This window comes from Curcuma longa, unplaced genomic scaffold (assembly GCF_044706935.1).
Source record: "Curcuma longa cultivar G26 ecotype Majalengka, Jawa Barat unplaced genomic scaffold, ITB_CL_G26_1.1 contig_13077, whole genome shotgun sequence".
NCBI classification, from domain to species: Eukaryota; Viridiplantae; Streptophyta; class Magnoliopsida; order Zingiberales; family Zingiberaceae; genus Curcuma; species Curcuma longa.
In genome coordinates, this window is record NW_027429340.1 from 3,047 (window position 1) to 8,462 (window position 5,416).

The 5,416-nt window shown below is 36.0% G+C and overlaps 1 pseudogene; it reads right to left on the minus strand.

Moving 5' to 3' along the window:
* Nucleotides 1-1,278: 1,278 nt before the first annotated feature.
* LOC141815972 (uncharacterized) lies at nucleotides 1,279-2,398 on the minus strand (annotated as a pseudogene).
* Nucleotides 2,399-5,416: the final 3,018 nt, after the last annotated feature.

Below are 5,416 nucleotides of genomic sequence, written 5' to 3' on the forward strand. Positions count from 1 at the left end.
TATACATCAAGTGTCATTCTACAAGTAATCAATAGCAACAAAAACACGCCATGAACTCATCAAAACTCATCCAATTCAAACATTCAATACTCAAGACTTCAACACATTACACAATTCAACCATTCATAGCAATTCCAAGGTCAATCTTAATATAAGAACAAGTTGAGCATTCAACAACAATAACACATATTTACAAAGCTAAATCATAACATACTTTATTCATCAACATAAACAACTACAGCCTACTCTTAATCGTATTTACATAGATACAACCGAAAGCACATGTGATTCACAGTAAGCATATTGCAATTCAAGTTGCATCATCAAAACAACCGAAAATGGGGGTTCAATTCAACAAGCTGACAGAACAAACAGAAATGCAATGTATCAGAAGAGGGAATAACGAAATTGCAGCTAGGATTAGGGGAATTTGTTTCCCAATCAACCACAGAATGGATGCCAGCAACATTGAAGATGGATCTTTGTCAACGAGGGTGAATCTCGCCGCTGCGCTCACGACGAGACAGAATCAGAGAAGGGGAAGCTCCGGGAACGTCAATCATGGTTCACCTCCCTGCTACAACCGCAGACAAGTTAGCAAATCAAGACAAACAAACCCTACTTATCTTTTTCCGGTGACGGTGAAGAGATGAAGAAGATCGGAGACGCTCTGCTACAACCGCAGACAGAGGCCAAGGTAAGCTCTGCTACAACCGCAGACAGAGACCAAGGTTGTCTTCGTGCTTCAGTGGAGGCGAATGCAGTGGCTGTCACCGACGACCGTCCGATGGAACAACCGCTCACAGCGAAGATGCTCGAACAACAGGGAAAGGGACTGTGGAGGATGAAGTCTTTGTTGACTATCGGAATGGGCGACACCGTTTGGAGATGATCGGAAACTCGAAGGGAGGGCGGCGGGGCTCGGTGACGAAGAAGAGGAGAAAATCGCAGCAAAACCCTAGCGCGAGCGAGCCCCCTTCGCGGATTAAGCCAGTTTTCCCTTTTAATCCTGATCTTGAACCGGTTTTGATTCAACTAAACTGATCCAATTTGATTGAACCAGGCTCCTTTAATTGATTGGACCAAGCTGGATTTAACTCAGACTCGAGCCTTCAAATTGGGCTTATTTGGGGCTTCATCCTAATTCCCTGCATAACATTAAATTCAAACAATTATTATATGTAAATTACCCAATTAATGAAACAATATAGAATGAAGCCTAAAATTCATCAAGGATAAGAAATAAGCTCAAAACCCCAATTATGACCTAAAATGTGATCAAAATAGTCCAAAACAGTCCCTAATTATCCCCGTCAAATAACAACTTATCACTGGGATAGCGGATTCCACCTTTTTGTTGAAATTGAAAATATACTCCCCAACATCCATAATTCTTACTGAGAGAAGTCAGAAAGTTCCATTTACTCATCATATATCCTCATTTTTCTATCACTGCTCTCGATTTATTTCTTGAAGTGGAAATTCCCTTTATCTCCTTATTAACCTCCGTAACAATAGTAATATATTTGTGAATCTCTCCCACCAAGTCACCTAGAACATCATTAGACTTCGTTTGTTTCTTTTTGGTGGTTTGCTTCTAGCTTGATGGACAAATTGATGAATCTAGAGTCTCCATCTCAAATTTTCTTATTTCCTCTCTGACAGATTCTTCATCTTTGTGACCTTCAACCTGCTCATCAATTTCACGCTCAAACGTGTCAGCCTCTTCATCGCATAAATTTATCTCTTCTACTGCATCAGTTGGGGTTTTTGTACCAGCTCCTGTGGCATGATCTTTCCACCACACACACATCAGGTCATTAAGGTGGGGGAATTCTTTGTTCCTTAAACCAATAGCGGTTGGATGACTCTAAATTAAAAACATATCATTAAGGAAAAAATTCATAATTATCAAAGAAATGAAAAACCATAAAAATGAAAAAGATACCTTAACCTAATCATCAAGGACCTCCTTTGTTGCAATGATACACTTCTTAACGTCGTTCCACCCAAATTCACTGCTATGATTCAATATCTCGCTAATAGCATGGAGCTACCTCTTCAGTAGCTTGTACCTTGACTCGATATGAGGGGTAGTCTTCAAATTGCTTGATGGCACTCTAGCAGCCATGAGTTTCTCCAAATGTAGCAAGTACCCAGTTCTAAAATCATTCTCGCTCTTCCAAGCTGAATCTTTGCTCAACTCAATAAGGAAGTCAACTAATGCAGCGCCCTCTTGTTTGGTCCACATGCATTTGGTGCTATGAGTTTTTCTTTTTACCTTCATTGGCATTGAACTTTCTACTTGTTCAGTTGGGATTTATAGAATTATCTGTGAAGTTGGTGCATCATTGGCCATTCATACTACTTTTACCCTCTTTTGGCTATTTCCTTCCATTAAAAACTGAAATCAAACCATCAAATACAATATTATGCATGTATAAAACATAATCAAATTGTTCAAATGGATAATATATACAACTCAAATACAATTAAATAGTTCAAATACATAGAGATGAAATTTAAATTTCAAGATACAATAGGATAGTCGAAATACATAGAAATGAAACCTAAATTTCAAGATACAATCAACATTATACTTAATTAATTGATGACTGTTAGCTCGTGAACATATCATTTGCAAGCTCGTCTCTCCATTCAGTCTAAGCAGGACTAACTTCACAATGTCTGATCAAATCATCATCATCATCATCATCATCATCATCAACTTCAATCTCTATCTGATCAATTGTCATTTTAGATCTTATGAAATTACGGAGATACAACAAGCAAAAATAATCCTACATTGAGTCTTAACAGAATAAAAAGACTTATCTCTCAATATAGCCCATCTAACTTTTAAAATGCCAAAACACCTTTCAATGCAATTTTTCACTTAGGAGTGTTTCATATTAAAGTACTCTTTGACTGTCGTTGATTGGTAATCTTGCCTCCATTTAGTCGAGTGGTACCTTTAACCTCTATATGGTGCTAAAAATCCTCCATTTGTATATCCAACATCACACAAATAATAACATCCTATATGTATTACAAGTGAACATTCATTAAAATATACATACATATAAATCAAATATTTTATGATAATTATAATTTAATTACCTTGAGGAATCTTCAAGTCATTCCTCATATTAATAGCATCCCTTAAGACTTTGCCATCTACCGCAGATCCTTCCCAACCTGGTAGGACATAGCTAAATTGCATGTTTAATGTGCATACACCCAAGACATTGATTGCAATTTTACCTTTTTTGGTTCGATACCTAGGTCTAGCAACTACTGGGACATTGACCTTGATATAAGTTCCATTTAATGCTCCCAAACAACCCTAAACTCAAAGAAATATCATAAAATTAAATTAATTTATTATATACATTAAAATAATTAAAAAATAATTTTATGAAAATTATTTTCTTGTACCTTAATCCATTTTCACATTTCATCCATGTAATTTTTTGGGATGGGTTCTGACTTCCGAAATAAAATATTATATAACCTTAAAATAGAGTTTAAAATTAAATGAAATTACCTACTAACTGTCTCGTCAAATCTAGCTGTTTGACATTTTAGGTGTTGGGTTGCAAAAGTGCAAATATAGTCCCACATCTAAAACACATGGAAAAGATCATGGGTTTAAAAGGATGAAGATATCTCCATTGGCATGAGGCCTTTTGGGGAGAGCCCAAGAACAAAGCCATGAGGGCTTAAGGTCAAAGTGGATAATATCATATCATTGTAGAGATATTTTAATTCCATCGATACTAACAAGTGATATCAGAGCACGATCGCTCTTCACCGAACTAACTGCTGTCTGAATCAAGAGGACTAAACACCAGGCAGAAAGTCCTAGTTGCGGCTAGGCAGGAAGTCCTAGCAGGTCGGGTGGACCGAGGGGCAGAAAATCTTGGTGGGTCGAGGATTCGGACATCAAACGGAGGCTTACCGTTTGAGGGGGGGGCCTGTGGTCCTTTGTTTGAGGGGGAATTGTTGGGTTGCAAGAGTGCAAACATAGTCCCACATCTAAAACATATGGAAAAGATCATGAGTTTAAAAGGATAGAAGATATCTCCATTGGCATGAGACCTTTTGGGGAGAACCCAAGAACAAAGCTATGAGGGCTTAGGCTCAAAGTGAACAATATCATGCCATTGTGGAGATATTTTAATTCCATCGATACTAACATTAGAATCCTATTCTTCACATTATATGCAATAATATAAGAAATTATATTATAAGTTCACTAATTGTCATATTTCTGGTTCCTTTCAATTTTCCATAAGTCATTTGCAAATAATAAAGTTTGGCTAAAGACCTTCTATCCATCCTACAGTTATCAACACATTGTCGATCACTATGAAAAACCATCTCATTTAAGATGCGTGAACAACATATAATATGCTCCTCTTGAACCTAACACTCCTCTTGATAGTTAAGACAATTGTCAACAATAAAAGCATAAATATCTTGCTTTTCATCATCCTCATGCGCTTAATGACTACTGAAATTATTTTCATCTCTTGCCTTACTGACAACTGAGCCATATCAGTGGGACACTAGTAGAAACACTTTTTGGCTGAATGATTTTTGTAAAACATCCAAGAACGTCCACCTGAAACCAACAACAGCCAAAGAGTGATAAGTTAAGTCACCAAAAAGCCAAAATAGAAAAAAAAAAAAAAGAAGTTTTACACTGTTATTGGCCGTCTACAAAGATTATTGACCATCTACAAAGATTGTTAAACAAATGGTTCTACCATAATTTAATAGCAAATTGTTGACCATCTGCATAGATTGTTAAGTAAATAGTTTTATTATACTAAAATCTTTAAGTAAATTTATAGCTGGTTTTACCATTTAGTAAGATTACTAAATATCACAATCTCATATCCGAATTAATAGCAAATTCATTAGAAATTAGTTTTTGTAGCCGATCATACCGTTATTGTTCCTCACAATGTGAATTGGAACAATGTAATGGACAAAACAAATTAGTACTATTGATGCATATGAAATCTAAATTTTACTGATGCAAGAGGAAGCAAGTCAGTAAAGCTACAAAGAACTTTGTGAATTGCTGAAGAAATCGTCTTTCATAGTAGGAGCTGCTAAGAACTCTAATGATAAGGTTTTACGCATTCATTGTTGAAAAAATTTATAACAAACAAGCTCATCTAGCAAGGTTAATGAAATATTTGAGAACGTTTTAATGTTGGATAAGTTGTTTTATTATTTCCAAGTATGTTCTAATATTTTCTTCTTCTCCATTAAGATTTAGAAGGTATAATTCCATGATTCAACTTTTATCTTTATCCGTATGACAAGTTTTTTGAGGGCCTGCTTGGCTCAAAAAGGATTCAGGAAACATGAAGATGCATATGAAGATGCATGTTCTAATATT